The sequence below is a fragment of the Dunckerocampus dactyliophorus genome, chromosome 8 (genome assembly GCF_027744805.1).
Source record: "Dunckerocampus dactyliophorus isolate RoL2022-P2 chromosome 8, RoL_Ddac_1.1, whole genome shotgun sequence".
Classification (NCBI taxonomy): Eukaryota; Metazoa; Chordata; class Actinopteri; order Syngnathiformes; family Syngnathidae; genus Dunckerocampus; species Dunckerocampus dactyliophorus.
The window spans coordinates 30605001-30622783 of NC_072826.1; the positions used below are offsets into that span (position 1 = coordinate 30605001).

Below are 17783 nucleotides of genomic sequence, written 5' to 3' on the forward strand. Positions count from 1 at the left end.
GTGAATTTCCCCGCTGTGGGATAAATAAAGTACAAATACAATACAAATGGCTAATCAATAATAATAATGATGCTAATAAATTCCCCCGTGTACCTTTACTGCCATCTCACTGAGTGCAGTGTGTGTGTGTGCGTGTGTGTGCGTGTGTGTGTGTGTGTGTGCGCATGCTCGCGTCCACGTTTGTCACAGTGACACAAAATAACTGAGAGACACAAACAAACTGTCCACCGTCCACACCAAGAACCTTAGAAGAAATCTGTAATCAGCATCGCCTGGTGCAACCAAGACAATATGGACACCATCACAAGACAGAGGAGATGGATTGGACACATGATGAGAAGAGAACCAGGCAACATCTCTCACATAGCCTTTCACTGGCCACCAGAGAGGAACAACCCAAGAGCTCCTGGCGTTGAACTGTAGGCAGCGGCTGTAACGTTCGCAAATCCAACCGTGCTTACTTACACTCACTGCCAATAATTACCACGCTGGTTCACCGTATTGCCATGACCAGTGAGGGCCCTTGGTGAAAAGTAGCAGAGGGAATTACGTTTTAGTCATTAGTGATTACAGAAGCCTGTCACTTCTCCTGCTGTGTTGTGATGTCTGGAGCAGCTGTTTCCCAGGGTGGGGATCCCAGATGAGATTGTGACCGACCAGGGGATCAACTTCACCTCCAGACTCTCCAGGCTCTTCCACCAGCAGCTGGGAATCACACCCATCAAAACCGCCCTTTACCGCCCTCAGACAGATGTTGGTTGAGCGCTTCAATTAGACCCTGAAAGTTTGTGGCGGATACTGGATGAGACTGCCCTTCCTGCTATTCACCTACCAGGAGGTCCCACAGGCCTACACAGGATTTTCTCCGTTTGATCTGCTCTATGGCACGGAAGACTAGGAGGCACCCACACCGATACTTATCAGTGGCCGAGCCTCCCTACTCTCAATCTTGGTTCATCCCAAGATGTATGATGGAGTTGACGTTTTCCTTGATATTGCTGGAACGAGAGATGCACAATCTTTTTTTTCCCAAACCAATACCCATAACCTTCTGCTTCTTAAGACCAGTATCATACCAGTAACTGATAACTGCGTAGTTTGTGCACACCTGGAGGTAAGAAGGACTGGAACAAATTAGGATTTGACCAAGTGTACCTGTTGATTTGTCCTAATCAAATACCATAACATGACTACTACCATGTCACTACTACTCCGGGGCAGCATGGCTCAGGTGGTACAGTGGTCGTCTCCCTGTGGGTTTGATCCTCCGTCCTCCCGTGATCATGTCCAAGTGTCCTTGGCCATAATACAGAACAGTTGCTGATGCTGCGTCATCAGTAGGTAAATGTGCTAGCAGTGTCAAAGGGCTTTGGGTGCCTTGAAGGTGGAAAAGCGCTATACAAGTGAAAGACCATCTACCATCAGGGGAACCAGAGTATAGGGCGGAGGGAGCAAGCCCAGCAAGGTGCACTGTATTAGGGCACACGGCATGGAGGTCTCTGGCAAATTCTGCACTTTCCAAACGCTGCGGTGCTGGCGTTTCAGGTGGCTGATAAGGTTTTTGGCGGAGCATACAATTAGCATGAAATGTCTTCCTCGGAAAGTGAATGTTTGTTTACATGTGAGCTGGGGGGAAGTTACCAGTGGCCGTTAACGTCACAGGCAGGAGAAAGAAGGAGCGCTTGATTTGCTTATTGATTTGCTCATTGTGTTATATGTGAGCGCTTGTTGTTCCCTGTCAGCCACAGCGTTGCATTGCGACACGGTACGGGATAAATTGTTATGTCTTATTATATTTACAGTTCAGCTTCATATCGGTCCAATAATTATTGCACACCCCCAGCTGGACATTTGCTTAACCTAAGCCTGAAATGCTCCAAAAGGTTGTAGTAGGATGCAGAGGTGAGATTTTTCCAAGTAGAGTATCAAAGTGGTGGCACTGCGCTTCTCCTCCCCTGCCATCTCTTGCTCACTTTCCCCTCACTAGCCGCTGAGCCACAGTGGATGCTTGTACTTAAGGACTCTTGTGTGAATGGCAGGGAGGGGGGCTTAGCTCCTTAATCCTCGCAAGCGGGGCGCTGCAGATATCTGCCTCCTCTCACTTTCTCTCCTCTCTCCCCGTCACCAGACGTTGTTTTTCTATCCTCATTTCACGCTCTGTTATTCCCTCACTTCCGCACCAGCTCTGCCGCTTGTTTTGTTTCTCCTCATCCTCTTTCTGTTGCGCCACTATTCCCGCTGTCGTGGTCTTTGGTGTAGGAACCCGCAACGTGCTTGAGGCCCGGCCTGACTACACAAGGAACACTTTGTATCATCTGTTCGCCTGAGATGATGCGCAATCACCGTCCTTTCTTGCCACAGCTTTGTGATGAACAATGCTCTCACATATGCAAAGATGGATGGAGAGGAGGAAGAAAAGCTATTTTGGGGACTGCAGACGATGCTCCTTTCGCTGACGATGTAAAGAATGCATTGTCGGGATGGGAAGTAGATGATGGGGAAAGTATTCTCTCCTCTTCACAGTCTTTCAGTCCTTGCAAAGCCGCATGCATGACTCCATTTCCCAATAAATCATCCACACATACACTGCATAAATATCAGGTAAACTGCTTGGGAGATATTAACAGTGGAACCTCAAAGCATAGCTTGAGCAAGCACAACTCTTGTTGACTAGCTATTTAGCTTCCTGGGTAGTAGTGCTAGTGAACAGTGACCACTGGTTAAGAGTGTGTTGGTGGTGATGATTAGCATACGGCTAACACCCCCTCCAACACACTCACTGCACTAAGGAGCGCCATTAGTGACAGGCGGGTATCGCAGGTCTTTCCTTCGCCAAGGTGCTGAAAGCAATGCTTCCTGCCTGTGACGCATGCACATGGCCATATATTGATGATCCACTTCATTTTCATTTATTGCGTGCTTCATTCATGTATTTATGATCGTCCCAGGCCAAACGAGAAATCCTGTCACGTTTTAATCTCGCGAGATCACGGGACACCCCTACCTCCTTAGCGTTCCGCTGCATGAAAAGCAATAAAAGCAGCCTGGAAAGCTTCTTTGTCCCGTGTAATGAAATGCTTGGTTAACAATGCATTGAGGCGCGTGGTGGGGTCCCTCGTGTTTCCTCTCTGCCTAGCCAAGCGTGCTCCTGCTGCTCATTTTACGCCACATTACCGTTTAAAAGTCAAATCATTTCTGCTGTTCCTTCATTAAAGGAAAAGTGCACTTTTTTGGGAATTTTGCCACAATCATCCACATTCCTTATGTCAGACATGAACACACGTCCTTCTCTTTTCTGTACCTTCTAAAGATATTAAAACAGGTAAAAAGAGGCAGCTAAGAATGCACGTAATGGGACGCGCCTAAAACACCTCCAAAAAGCTCCAATAAGGTTTTATGGTGTTCTATCCATGCTGTGAGCATGTAGTAACATGTAGGGATGTCCCGATCCCATCTTCAGGATGGGGATCGGCTGCCGATCTGCTGTATTTTCAGGAGCAGATAATATCGGCTTCCGCCATGATGTTTGTAACTCTGGGCCACACTCCAACACGGCAGGTGCGGTAATGGGCCTCAAAGCTGCTTGCCACTCGACTCCCACCACCCGCAAGAAGAAGAAAAGGCAACTCCACCATGCAGACATGTCCGCCGTGTACCGTGGTGAAGTTAGTTTCACGTTGGTTGTCAGATATTGAGTTCTGTAGCTACAGTGGTAGTTCCTTTAACTGTGCCCGGCCTGTTGTGTCATGGTGTGGGGAGCTCGCACGGGACGTGCCGCTCTAACCGCTGGTTGCTTATATTAGGGTCCGTCAGTAAATTACTATTGCGCTGAAGAGAATTGTCATATATTGTAAATCACACCACAAATTGATCTATAATCATGTCAAATGATTAGTCCTAAAGTATTTTGCACGCCATTTTTTTTCCAATTGGATCTTTTATTGGATCTTTTATTGGATTAGGGGGCTGACTCACAGAGGTTTGTTGCAAAAGCCAAACAATATTGTTGGTCATACTTTGGAATAAAAAAGTACTTTGCTTGCATAATTTGTAATGCTTTGAAGAGCTATTTTCAGAAATTCATGTTTGTAACAAAAGCTAATTTAAAAAAACACCCAACAACAACAAAAAAGGGATTGGTACTGGATCGGGTCGAAAGCCAAAAAATGTGTATGGGGACATCCCCAGTCACAGGTACATCCATGATAACACGCCATTCTTACTGTGCTTTGGTCATTTTAAGCATTAGCAACACAACTCCAAATGAAAAAGCACAGCTGCAGCATTTGGTTAACATCCTTCCTCTGAAAGTGAATGTTTGTTTGCTCACCCGCACACTACGGGTAATCGCATCTCATTGGAACATTTTCTGAAATGATCATCCGAGCTATTTTTAATGTTACCCGATTTATGGGAATGATGCCATAATTCCCTGATATCAGTCTGATAATTGTCGTGCACCCCTAGATTCCATATTCTATATTTCTTGTAGGAGCTACTGTAGCTCTCTGGGCATTTTAAAAGCAGGCTGATAAAGTGTACATGTACTGTTGGCGGGCCTACAAGCACTGCAACAGAGCGACATATTTAAAGTTGTCTTCTCTGCTGTGCAGGTGAGTGATTTATGACGACATCACGTAAGTGAAAGCGACGACCGCGCACGACGGAGGCCAATGATTGGACACGTTCAGAGGCCAGTTAAAGTGTTAAAGTGCTGTCAGAGTCTATAAATCCACACTGCGCCATCTCTTGGCCTCTCGCTCAGAGAAGAGGGAGGCCAGCTCCCAGCCTCCAGCCCCCAGCCCCCCCAGTGGCAAGCACCTTTTGTTTTGTCATGCAAATGCTTGGCAGTGAGAAAGATCAATGCCCATGAAATAGCTTATTGAATTCTGGCCTACATTTGAGAGAGTCTGGCACAAATGAAGAGATGCAGGAGGAAGGAGGTGGGGTGGGGGTGAGATAAGGAAGAAAAAACAAAAAAACAACCGCAGGCAGCAGCTTATCGCCACAAACCATCACGTGCACACGCAGACACGAGCGCGCCAACGTGCTGCGCCTGAGGCCTCCCAAATTGGCAATTCATTTGGCCGATTTAGCCTTAATGATCACAGAGGTCATGTCAATGTCAGTGACGATGGGGCGGCCCCTCAGTATTCCCTGCCCGCCTGACGCTGGGGGTCTGCTTGCCAAAATAAAAGAAAAAAAGAACAGCGATGCAGCCATCTTTGGTTCCATGCTCAGCACCAAATGTCAGGCGCCTCACATCTGCATGAAAATGTGCTGCTGTGCACGGATGAGCCCCCCCCCCTTTGACAACACTGCCGCAAACAACCTTCAATGTGTCCACCCGCATTTTTACCCCCACTTGATGTCACGCCATTGCAAATTCTCTACTTCATTTGGTAGTGAATGACACTGATGATCATTTATTATTCGTACAGATGCTCAATATTGGCTTTCTCACTGATACAGTAATCCCTCCTTTATCGCAGCTCATCTGCTCCACACTTAACTAGGATTTGGCACAAGAGGATTCCTTCTTTATTCATGAAATATTTTGGTAGTTAGACCACAGAAAACCTGTTTACCATCTTTTAAATACAATATTTAACATTATTAGAGCCCTCTAGACATGAAATAACACCCCTATAGTCACCTTTACACTCCTATTACCCAATATAGTAGACATAATAAGACAAAATAAGACATAGAAAACCTGTTTATGACATTATAAATATGCTTTTCAAAATTTTTAGCACCCTCTAGAAATTAAACAACACCCCTATAGTCACCTTTACACTACCTATTACCCAATCTAGTGCCGTAAATTCTGGTATATAAGCCACTACTTTTTCCGTAAACCCTGAACCCTGCAGCGTGTACAGTAGTGCAACTAATTTATGGCTAAATTATAATCTCGTGACCTCTCCTTTACGTCAGAAGTTCTGCAAATTGTTCAATTACTGTGCCACTTGCGAGTCAGTGAGGAAACGGTAGCTCTTACTTTGGTAGGAGCCCGTCACGAGCTATCTGTGCACTGACAACGAGCTTGCTAACCTACTGGAAATCACAGGAGGTCATTGCTCAATACAACAGTCTGACTCACGGTGTCATCTTACAAAACACTAAACTCATCACACAGCAACCTAACACTCAAATGGTATACCTGACAAATATACAAACATGTACCAATAAAGTGACAACTTTTCAAGTTTTCCCACAGGAAGACAGGAAGTGACATCGGGGGTTCGGAGTTGAGTTTTATCTTCGTGTGGGTCAATGCTGCAACAGTATCACGTGTTAGGGATTATTGTGCCTGTTGTGAGATGATTGAAAGATGCAATAAAAGCCATCAGGTCTGGTGCTTGTGCGTCTCAGCCAACATGACAGTAACATTACTGACACCTAGTGACCAGTGTACAATACTACGCATCATCACAACCTCTTTCAATGCATCTTCTGGATGCCCTCTATTTGGATTTGACTTCATTTCAACATTTTAATGCCTGAAAATGCTTCATTTAGGCCCAAAATGCTTACAACTTGCTTAAATATGTATATTTTTTAACAGTAATAATGGGCCATATTCAAGCAGGAGACAGCATGATTTATTAATACAGCGGAGTTTTGAAAAAGCGTGATAGAGTGAAGCTGTGAAATTTCAAGTGTGAAGTGGTGAGGGATTGCTGTACTGTGTTTTGGTAAATACAGTGTTCCCTCGTTTATCGCGGGGGATAGGTTTCCAAAATAGCCCGCAATAAGTGAAATCCGTGAAGTAGCCAACTTCATTTGTTCCCATTTCTCTCTTGTTGAAACACTCTCAAACCTTCGTTTGAATTTTAATGATCAACCTACAGGTCGGGCACAAGAAATGATTAAGTCTATCACGTATTTCACTCCTGCAACCGTGCGTCTTCGTCCTGGCGGCACTGTAGCGTTTTTATCCTTGTTAAAACATATTGCTACAGTCCTTCGAAGCGAAGATTCATTTACAAGCTGGCAAGCAAGCTAGCGATGATACAGGAGACACGGCAGGGCAGCAAGAAGGAGATTAATTGACAGACAATGATCTACAGCCAATCAGGATGCAGAAAACAATGGGCAGTGCAGACAGGCGAGAGGGAAGAAAGACACTCAACTTCCCACAATGCAATTCTTCTTAAAAGGCGAGCCTCAGCACTAAAAAACTTCCACGAAACAGCGAATCCGTGAAAGGTGAACAGCAATAGAGCGAGGGAACAGTGTAGTGTGTTCTGGTAAACAGTAAGAAAGGAATGCAGGATGTTTGATGCCAGCACTGACACATGTGACATGTTGCATGTGACAACCAAAAGGCAGCAAGATAGCTGTGCGCAATAACTGGCTAATAGCTTGTGCTGCCGTACAGTACAAGCGGCTGCTGCTTCTCCTGCACTTCACACCCTCCAGTCACCTTGAACTCACCTTAAAACATGCGCAAACACCCCCCCCCCCAGCCTCACATCTCCTTGTGTTTTACAATCCCACACTATGCTGAAAAGGCAGCGCAATTTTGGATTCTGACCAAAAATATGCTCGCAAGCAAGTTGTTGGTGCAAATTCGGAGAACTAAAGCGCAGGACGACGAGCTGACATGCACACAAACGCAGTCTTTCAGTGAAAGGACTTATGGGAGTTCTATGGCAGGCGGCATTTAAGCTCAGCCGCTGGGGTGCACAGCATCTGTCATTAAAACACAGTGCAGACTCGCACTGACGCCACATTGTTCAGCCTACAACTTCCACTGCAGTGCTTTAGTGTACGTGTGTGTGTGTTTGCTTAGGTTGAAATAGCTCCGTTTGACTTTGGGGGTAAGCTGAGATGCAGTAAATTGGATTTCATGCTTGGTCCTTTGCAGCAGCAGCAGCAGCATCAGGCCACATGAAGCCCTGCCATCTCAACAAACGCAGGTTCCACAGCTAACTGGTACACCGTGGATAGCAGAGATGCCTCCACGAAGCTCCTTGCTGACCTAAGTGGGTGCTGTGGGCTGATATTATCGGACCATATTGGCATAAAAGTCAGATATGGGTTGAAATTGGTAGGATTTTTTCAGCCAATAATGATATGAACATGTCGTGCTCCACACAGCAACAAGCTATCTTGGTTAGAAATCAATAACATCAGCAGCTTTGTACCACCTAAAAACATTGTCCAAATCAAGGGAATAGTGTCTAAGGCACGTTTAGAGAAACTAATCCATGCCTTGTTCCACTTCTCATTGGGCTCTAAACCAGCTGCAGTACATGCACAATGCTGCTGCTCGAGTCCTGACTAGAACCTGGAAATACAAGCATATTACAGTCATCATGTACAGTATTATATATATTACAATATGAATATATTATGTATACTATACAGTTTATTCATAATCAACAACAGGCTTTTATTGCAGCTTTGAATGATCTCACAACAGCCACAATAATCCCTAACTCGGGATACTCCTTGCCACCGTAATCCACACCAAGTCACCAACTCAAGTCTGAAACCTCTGTCCAAACCCCAACCCCCCAGCTCCCCTTGCACTGGAACACATTTATACAGCAATACACACAAGCACAAGTCTTATTTATGTCTGTCTTATTTTCTCTTATTATGTCCACTATATTGGGTAATAGGAGTGGAAAGGTGACTATAGGGGTGTTATTTCATGTCTAGAGGGCTCTAATCATGTTAAAAATGTCTTTAGAAGACCATAAACAGGTTTTCTATGTCTTATTTTCTCTTATTATGTCTACTATATTGGGTAATAGGAGTGGAAAGGTGACTATAGGGGTGTTATGTCATGTCTAGAGGGCTCTCATAATGTTAAAAAAACGTCTTTAGAATGTTGAAAACATGTTTTCTATATCTTAATGTCTTATTTTCTCTTATTATGTCTACTATATTGGGTAATAGGAGTGTAAAGGTGACTATATGGGTGTTATTTCAAGTCTAGAGGGCTCTTATCATGTTAAAAGCGTATTTAGAAGACCATAAACAGGTTTTCTATGTCTTATTTTCTCTAATTATGTCTACTATATTGGGTAATAGGAGTGGAAAGGTGACTATAGGGGTGTTATTTCATGAAATTCATGGGCAGTTGTGGAACCAATGAAGTGTGAACAGGGATTAGTGTAATTTGCTTTGTTTTATGCGTGTAAAAGTATAATTCTTGTCTATAAAATGTGTTTTGCATTCGAATATGTTTTCGTCAGACCTTTAGAAGGGATTGATGATGAAAAGCAAGGTTTGTACGTTTAAAAGACAGCAGTGCCCCTGGGAGGAAAAAGTGGAGTGTAATTTGTGGGTGAAGTCTGCCTTTTGCTTTAAGTCTCTTGGGCTCGACGTCAGCTTCCCCCTGCACCCTCAGCAGGGTGAGCGGTGTGTAAAATGGATGGATGGAAGAGGAAGGAAATGGAAGAGCAAAGATAATCACATCTGGAACAGGAAAACATATAGAGCACAGTGGAAGTCATGGAGAACGTGGAAAACAGGAATATTATCATTTCACATCCTCTCCTGTCCAAGCAGAAGATCCAAGCTGTGATCAGAGAACATCCAATCATGCAAGAAGCAACCCTGCACACCTTCTCCATCTCACTGAGCTCATTATGTTGCAGTTTGGGGCCAACAGAGAAGAGGACGGCATGAACCCACACAGGAGCAAGTGAAGGTCATGTCGACATGACACGCGTCCCCGCTGCTCCACATTGAAAAAGAACATTTACACACCTGCTGGATGTGCAACCTGAGCGTGCAGGGAAAACACACGCAAAAGATGCTAACAATGGACCGGCAGGTGCGTCCTGCAGAGGTGCGTCCTCTGGTGCTTTGATGCAAGGACACGACGCAAAGCTGACGGATGATATACGGTACAAGTAGTATGCTATTTTCCGGGAAAGTGAAAATGACAGGTTATATTCTGGGAGGCTGTGTGCTCCTGATGCGGCAGCAACACACAAAGATAATGACGGGTCGGCGCCAGGCTGGCAGTCCTCGGCCTTAATTTGGTAACCTTGAAACCACTAAATGACATGTACACATTTCTGCCTTTATTATACGTATGCTCCACTGGCTCTTTGTCTCCTGCAATAAAGTTCCATTATTGAGATGATAGACATTACATTAGACATACACCACGCTGTGTCCTCTCATTCTGTGTGGAAGTGGTACATTTTTTGCTTCTTCTTTGTCCTTCTTCCCTGCTCCGTTTCAAACCCTTTCTTTAGTTTAGAATACAGTACATAAATTGGAGGCTAACTAGTTAGCTTGATACAGTAGCATGCTAATGGTCAAAGCCATGGCCTCTCTTCCTGCAGTGATCCCGTAGCCTGCCCATCACCGCTGAGCTACAGTATGTGGTGTAAATAAAGAATATTAGGAGTGTAAAGGTGACAAAAAGCGTATTTAGGAAGTCATAAACAAGTTTTCCAGTCCACTTTGTTAATATTGCACATTTTATAAACATTCTTTTCAAAGGATAGGAGCACACAAGTCACGCCGAGTTAAAAGCCAGAAAATAAAAGTGGCTTTTAAGACGAGACCTAAAGCATTCAACTGTGGGGGGCCTTTTTACACGAGGGGGGAGAGTGTTCCACAGAAAAGGCCCGGTCTCCACTGGTCTTAAGTCTCATCTTAGGCACCACTAGTACGGCTTTTCCACTGTGTTGCCATTGTCCTGGGGGGCCGTGCCATTACGTCACAGGGGTTACGCCTCCCATTAGCAAATAACTGTACAGTTCAAGTGTTGACACACAAGTCACTATAGTCCTTGACACTAAACGTTATTTACAGGTGAGCATTTGAACATAAAGACTACATGTTGCAGGCTTGGGGTTTGTGGGGAGCTGGTAGCGAGGGGGGGATGATCCATCTCATCTCATCACCATTGTTTTCTGACAGAAAGGTAAAAACATATGAAAGCAGAGCACAGTTGCACAATAAATGTTACTTCTTCCATGAATATGGCTTTACAATCAAACTAGTTTGCTGCCGTACGCACAAATGGGAAGGGGAGGGTGGCGAGGCTTTCATTCATTCCACAATAGCAAGCTAGCATGCTAACGTTAACAGCAGGCTAGTATTTACACCCAAAACTGAGCTGTGAACATTCAATGAAATAAATACAACTTACGGGAATCCATGCCGGTCTGACTTGTGACTGGTCTTCTTTTCGGATGGCCTCCAGGGTTTCGGTGGCATTTATTTAACCCACCAGCATGCTGGCACGCCAGTGTCTGCGGCCCAAAAGTTTGTCGAGCTCCCCAAAATCAATTACTCTCCTACGGCCACTGCCACCCCTGCCTCAGTCTTTCTTTTGGTCTCTGTAGTCCTTCTTTAATTTCTTAAGTTTGTTATGTATTTGTTCGAAAGACCGAACAAAACACGCAGCAGCCATCTCGCCTCTGACGCGTTCCGAGCATTGGCCGCGTTCTTGTCGCCCTTTCAAATGTCTTCTGCACTTCTTTGAATGTCCAAATGAACACGAGACGACGGGTTTCCGCTGGTGTCCGTGCTTTCGTAGCGTTTTCCATTGTTAGAGTTTGCAATGCAATGTAATAAAGATGAAGGTCATTCACAGACTCTTTTTTTTTCCCCGCCCACCTCATTATGCAAACGGTGCGCTCACTCGGGCCAGCAAGCTTTTGGAGCCAGGTTGAACCATAAAAGACAGCTTCAGTTCAACACCAAAGTGGAACCATGACAATGGAAAAGCAAAGCTCTGAGAACCAGCTTCGAACCAGTCACAGTGGAAAAGGGGCCGAGTTGGAGCTGGCCTTCGGATCTCAATGTACGCACTGCAGCCTGAATTTGGATGAGGTCTGATATGCATTGAGGGGCCAGTCCATTCAATACCTTAAAAACAAACGCTAACATCTTCAAACCAATTCTAAAACCAACAGGCAGCCAGAATTCCTGTTAAAAGCTGTGACGCAGAGTCTTCTATGCTATATTGCATGTATTCATATTCCATCCTTATTCACGGAAATTCACTTATCGTGGTCGGGTCTGGTCGGGTGGAGGGTACAATATGACTGGATTGTAATATCACAGAGTTAGTCTGATATGTCTGCTAAAGGTGACCATGAAAGGGCATAAAAATCACCTTTCATTCAGCATCATAAGAAGCTCAGCACAGCAACACACCTTGTGCCAAACTGACAGCACCATCGTCCCTTTTGCTGTATTTTTATGACTTTGTTGCAATGAATTTGCAGATTGCATATTATCTTATCCTTCAGCATTGCTTGTTTTTTTTCCCCATCAAAGAAAATACATACATATCCAATTCAAAACGAATAAACACCAAAACAGGAAACTACAAATGAAAATACAAAATAATAAGTAATGAATAATAGTTGAGAAATTGAGAAATATCTCTATGTTGAATAAAGCACAATATGTTCTTGACCAAAAATCCCTCCACACTCTGTACTGTTCCTTAGTATTAGCATATCTAACATATTGTGTGGAGATATGGGGTAATCATTACAAAAGCAATCTTCACTCACTCACTGTACTGCAAAAAAGATCTGTAAGGATCATTCACAATGCCAAGTATAGAGAACATACAAACCCTCTATTTTTAAAATCGCAGATATTAAAATTTGCAGATTTAGTACACTTTCAAATCGCTAGAATAATGTTTAAAGTTAATAACAACTCGTTACCCAAAAACCTCATACAGTATTTCTCAATCAGAGAGGAGAAATATGATCTTAGAGGAAAATTAAACTTCAAACATTTATACGCGAGAACTACGCTGAAAACCTACAGCATTTCCGTGTGTGGAATTAAATTATGGAACGGATTGAGTAAGGAACTAAAACTAAGTACAGAGATGAGCACATTCAAAAAACAATACAAGCAGTTGATGTTTGCTAAATACAAGGCAGAAGAGTCTTGATTGTTCTGTCAGGTTTGTTATGTTTTTGGTTTTTTTGTTTATAAAAAAAATGTTCTTTATTTATTTATTTATTTATTATTGTTATTATTATTATTATTATTATTATTATTATTATTAATGTATATTTAATTTTTTTTTTTTTTTTGGGAGGGCTGTCTTACCGTTATCTATTATGTATTATCCTGACTATCACAGAAAACACGACATGGAATGCAGGAAGTGAACTACATGTACTGTACTAGATTTAGAATGGATGGATGGGGGGTAGGATTAAATAAGCTTTGCTTCTTCCTACTCCTTTTGGACATGTGGAACTGTCAAAGAATGATTCATGAGATGTATTCCATTGGAACCTTCATGTTCAAATAAACTAAACCAAACCAATAGCAATAATAATGATGAAATAAAAAATAGATAATTTGGTTTAAAAAAAAGCTAGATCTATAATGCACCTATATTGTTGGCCTACATTTGATTTGCAACCACAGGTGCACGCTGCCTCTGATGACCTTTAAATCAAGGCAACGCAACGCACCGAAGGATGACAAGTATTGACATTTGAAACGCTTGTATGTCACACACATCGCTAAACATCACATGACGACAACGTCACCCCGTATACCGTCCCATGACATCCACTACAACACTTCACAAAGATAACTAGTAGCCACGACCACTCCACCTTCCCATGACATGGACAGGTGGATTGGTCTACTGGGTCTACTGCTGCTGCCCCCGCCACCCCACCTCGGATAAGCGGAAGAAGATGGATGGCTGGATGGATAGTGCTGAGCCTGTTACTGGATTCATCGAAACAACAAGCTTCAGATGAATCAACTTACTTGCAGCCCTAATCGGTTGATATCAGTAGTGCTGGACAGTATCAGATATCGGTAAGAAAGCCAGTATAGAGCATCTCTAGTTGTATTATTCTGTAACTCTATCTTTATCTTGACAACAGCAACATAAGCACATGTTAAAATATACACTGTCACTTCCTGTTCAGTGCAAAGTAAGCTTAAAAATAAAAGCATGGCAGTATTAACCTGAATTTTTATGACTGTTATCCACCGGAAGAAAGATTTGTGGATGGACAGCTTTATTGTCATTGTAGTCAAGACACATACATAAGAGGATGAAATATCGCATGAAAACAATAAAAATAGAAACACAGTATATATACAGTTGAACCTCAGTTAGCATCTGCCCCGGTTTGCGTGTTTTTTGGTTAATGTCGAAAATTTTCACCACGATTCTGCCTTGGATGTTGAGGGACTGTCTTGGCTGACACGTCTCTTCTACATTGCGTGGAAGTTAGGAACAGTACCTCTGGACTGGCAGACCAGGGTGGTGGTCCCCCTTTTCAAGAAGGGTGACCGGAGAGTGTGATCCAATAGGGGGATCACACTCCTCAGGCTCCCTGGGAAAGTCTATTCCAGGCTGCTGGAGCGAAGGGTACCACCTTTAATGGAACCTCGGCTACAGGAGTTGCAATGTGGATTTGGTCCGTGTTGTGGAAAACAAGACCAGCTCTACACCCTTGCAAGGGTACTGGAGGGCACATGGAAGTTTGCCCAACCGGTCTACATGTGTTTTGTGGACTTGGAAAAGGCATTGGACCGTGTCCCTCATGGTGTCCTGTGGGGGGTGCTCCGGGAGTACGGGATTGGTGGTGTGCTACTACGTGCCATTCGGTCCTTGTACAACCGGAGCAGGAGCCTGGTTGGCACTGCCAGCAGTAAGTCCAGCCTGTTTCCAGTGAACGCTGGCCTCCACCAAGGCTGCCATTTGTCACCCGTTCTGTTCATCATTTTTATGGACACAATTTCTAGGCGCAGCCAAGGTGTAGAGGGAGTGGAGTTTGGGGGCCTTAGGATCAGGTCTCTGCTATTTGCAGACGATGTGGTCCTGATGGCCTCATCGGGCTGTGACCTTCAGTGTTTACTGGGGAGGTTTGCATCTGAGTGTGAAGCTTCTGGGATGAGCCTCAGCACCTCCAAATCCGAGGCCATGGTTCTCAGTCAGAAAAGGGTGGGTTGCACCCTCCAGGTTGGAACTGAGGTCCTGCCCCAGGTGGAGGAGTTCTCAGGGTCTTGTACATGAGTGAGGGGCGGTTGGAGCGTGAGGTTGACAGGCAGATCGCCGCAGCGTTTGCAATAATGCGGTCACTGTACCGGAACGTCTTGGTGAAGAGAGAGCTGAGCCGGAAGTCAAAGCTCTCAATTTCCCCCCCCCCCTTCTAGGTTCCCACCCTCACCTATGGTCATGAGCTTTGGGTCGTGACCAAAAAAACAAGATGGTGGATACAAGCGGCTGAAATGAGTTTCCTCCGTGGGGTGGCTGGACTCACCCTAAGAGATAGGGTGAGTCCCTCGCTCATCCAGGAGGGGCTCAGAGTAGAGCAGCTCCTCCTTCACATCGAGAGAAGTCAGTTGAGGTGTCTAGGGCATCTAGTCCGGATGCCTCCCAGACGCCTCCCTGTTGTTGCCTGGCTGGGAGAAGGACCTGGGGAAGACCTATGACATGCCGGCCGTTAATTAGCAGCTCGTACACAAATTTTTTGCTCGCAGTTCCAGGCAAAAAAAATCAGCCCAGAGACGACTCACTTTGAAAAAAAAACAAAACACTCATCAGGTGGTGCACTCGTATGCCATGGCACCACTGTAGAAATGACAATACAAAAATACCGGCAGTGCTTCAGTACCTTTCCACTTCTCTCTGGCAAGTCGACAACGGTGTAGTCTGTGATGATTCCAATCACAGCGACAGTAGATACTAGTAACTTTGGTCTTGTTGCGAGAGCCGTCTACCAGGGCTTTGAAGACAAAATCTACCAATCAAAATACCCCTTTCTTTCTCCATTTCTGCTCAATATTTGCTCTTGCTTGCAGCTCCACGGTTACCGGTAATTCCTCAAACTACGGCGTCGGCCGGTAGTCAAGCAGGACGTGCACACGCTAATCGCACGTCAAAAAATAGTGCTGCTAAAGGAAACTTCCATTAACGATAATAATAATAATAATAATAATAAATGTCGTACATGTTTCAGCTTTGGTTTGTGTTACGTTGGCGACTGTAGATATTGGCAGCTGTAATGAAGGTCTGTGCTGAGACTAGAAAAAGCTTTGGCCCTTTATTTTAAATAAATAAAGACCTCAAAGCTCTGGCTGTGAAATATTCATATTGTAAAAGAAAAAAAAAGTCACAGAAGACTCAGCATAGGCTGCTGTGCAGTCCGGGAGATGAGTCATATTTAGCACATGTTTAGAATGCGTCAATCTTTCCAGCATTCAGATGCTGGACGTGCAGAGAGGGGATGTTCTCAACGTGATGGACACTAAAGGACAGCGGCAGTTTGGCGTTGATGTGTTTGTGGCTTGGTGGGATCACATGTGCACAGACTTCATTAAGTGCTAAAGTTTGATTGGATTTCACGATTCTCTCGCACAGTCGTTGTACGTGCAGTCCCAATGCCCCCTCTTGGTGGCGCTTGTGCGTGTGATGAGATTTCATGTTGTGTTTGCATGGACGGCGCTTAACGCCAACCAGTGGTGAGGTTGCATCCTGTATCTCTCAGTAAGGAGAAGCAACTCAGATGACCTTCGAGGCTTACGGTATGGTGCAATGTGACACGCCATTAGCACTTACACATAATAAATATCATGTACGTAAACACAATCGTAGCTTGGACAGCCTGTTTGGAGGCGAGACGAGGAAAACAGACACACATACACATGGCAATCCAGTTCATGTTCATGTTTCAAGTTTGTTCTGAACGAGAAATATTTGTAATAGTTTTAATCCTGCAAGATCTTGTGACACCGCACCCATAAGTTATTGTGTGAATGCCTGCAGGGCATTATTTGCGGAATGCTGAATGCCTTTGGTCGAATTAGATCAAAGGCATTCAGCAACTACAACCACATTTTTAAACGGATTCCAACCGTTCCAACATCAAACCATTCAATCAATAATTCAGGACATTTGTGCTATTATCCACATCACAGTTACTAGATTAGCATATACATTATTATCTTATTATATACTCCATATTATATTATATTAGACATATTATTGTATATTAGGGGTGTCACAAGATCTCACAAGACTAAAATGTGACAAGAGTTCTCATTCAGAAAAGAAAATGTCTTGTGGGCACTAGGCCTCGGATGATAATCAATAAATGAATGAATGAATCACACAATAAATGAAAATGAAATGGATCATCGATATTTTGCCATGTGCACGCGTGTCTGTTTTCCTCGTCTCTGACCTCCAAACAGGCAGGAAGAGGCATGCATCGGTTTTAGCACCTTGGCACGTTTGCTCCATAGAACAAGAGCATGAACGGAGTGAGCCCCTTTGTCAGTCATATAGTCTATTTGTCTGGGTGTGTGGAGGCGGGGCCGCTAGCATACACACAGAGTGCAGAAGAGTGTAACCTAATTTTATTACTAGATTGCAATATATTATCACCCATCCATTTTCTATACCGCTTCTCCGCTTTGAGGGTGCTGGCATGCTGGAGCCAATCCCAGCTGACAGGCGGGGTACACCCTGGACTGGTCGCCAGCCAATTTGTATTTTTTCATTGTACATTTCTTAAAAGTAACAGTAAAATCTGGTCTCATCTAGTGTGACACTAGAGTGTCTAGTGACATATATATTTAGAACACTGTCATACCTCGGTTTCAAACACCCCAAGTTTCGTCTGATTCGCTTTTCAATGGAAATTTCTGCCAAACTTTGGACTCGGTTTTAGGTACACTGTCTCAGTTATTCAATGAATGAAAGAATGAACGTCTGAGTTCTTGTACAACATTGCATGTAAAAGCCAGTCCGTTTGCCGTGTACAGTATCATTCCGCGGAATGGAG

General features: G+C 44.1%; 1 protein-coding gene across 2 annotated transcripts in view; it reads right to left on the bottom strand.

Moving 5' to 3' along the window:
- The window catches only part of LOC129186258 (zinc finger protein 385A-like), a 71854-nt gene that overhangs the window by 41926 nt on the left and 12145 nt on the right, over positions 1 to 17783 (bottom strand). The window lies entirely within an intron of this gene.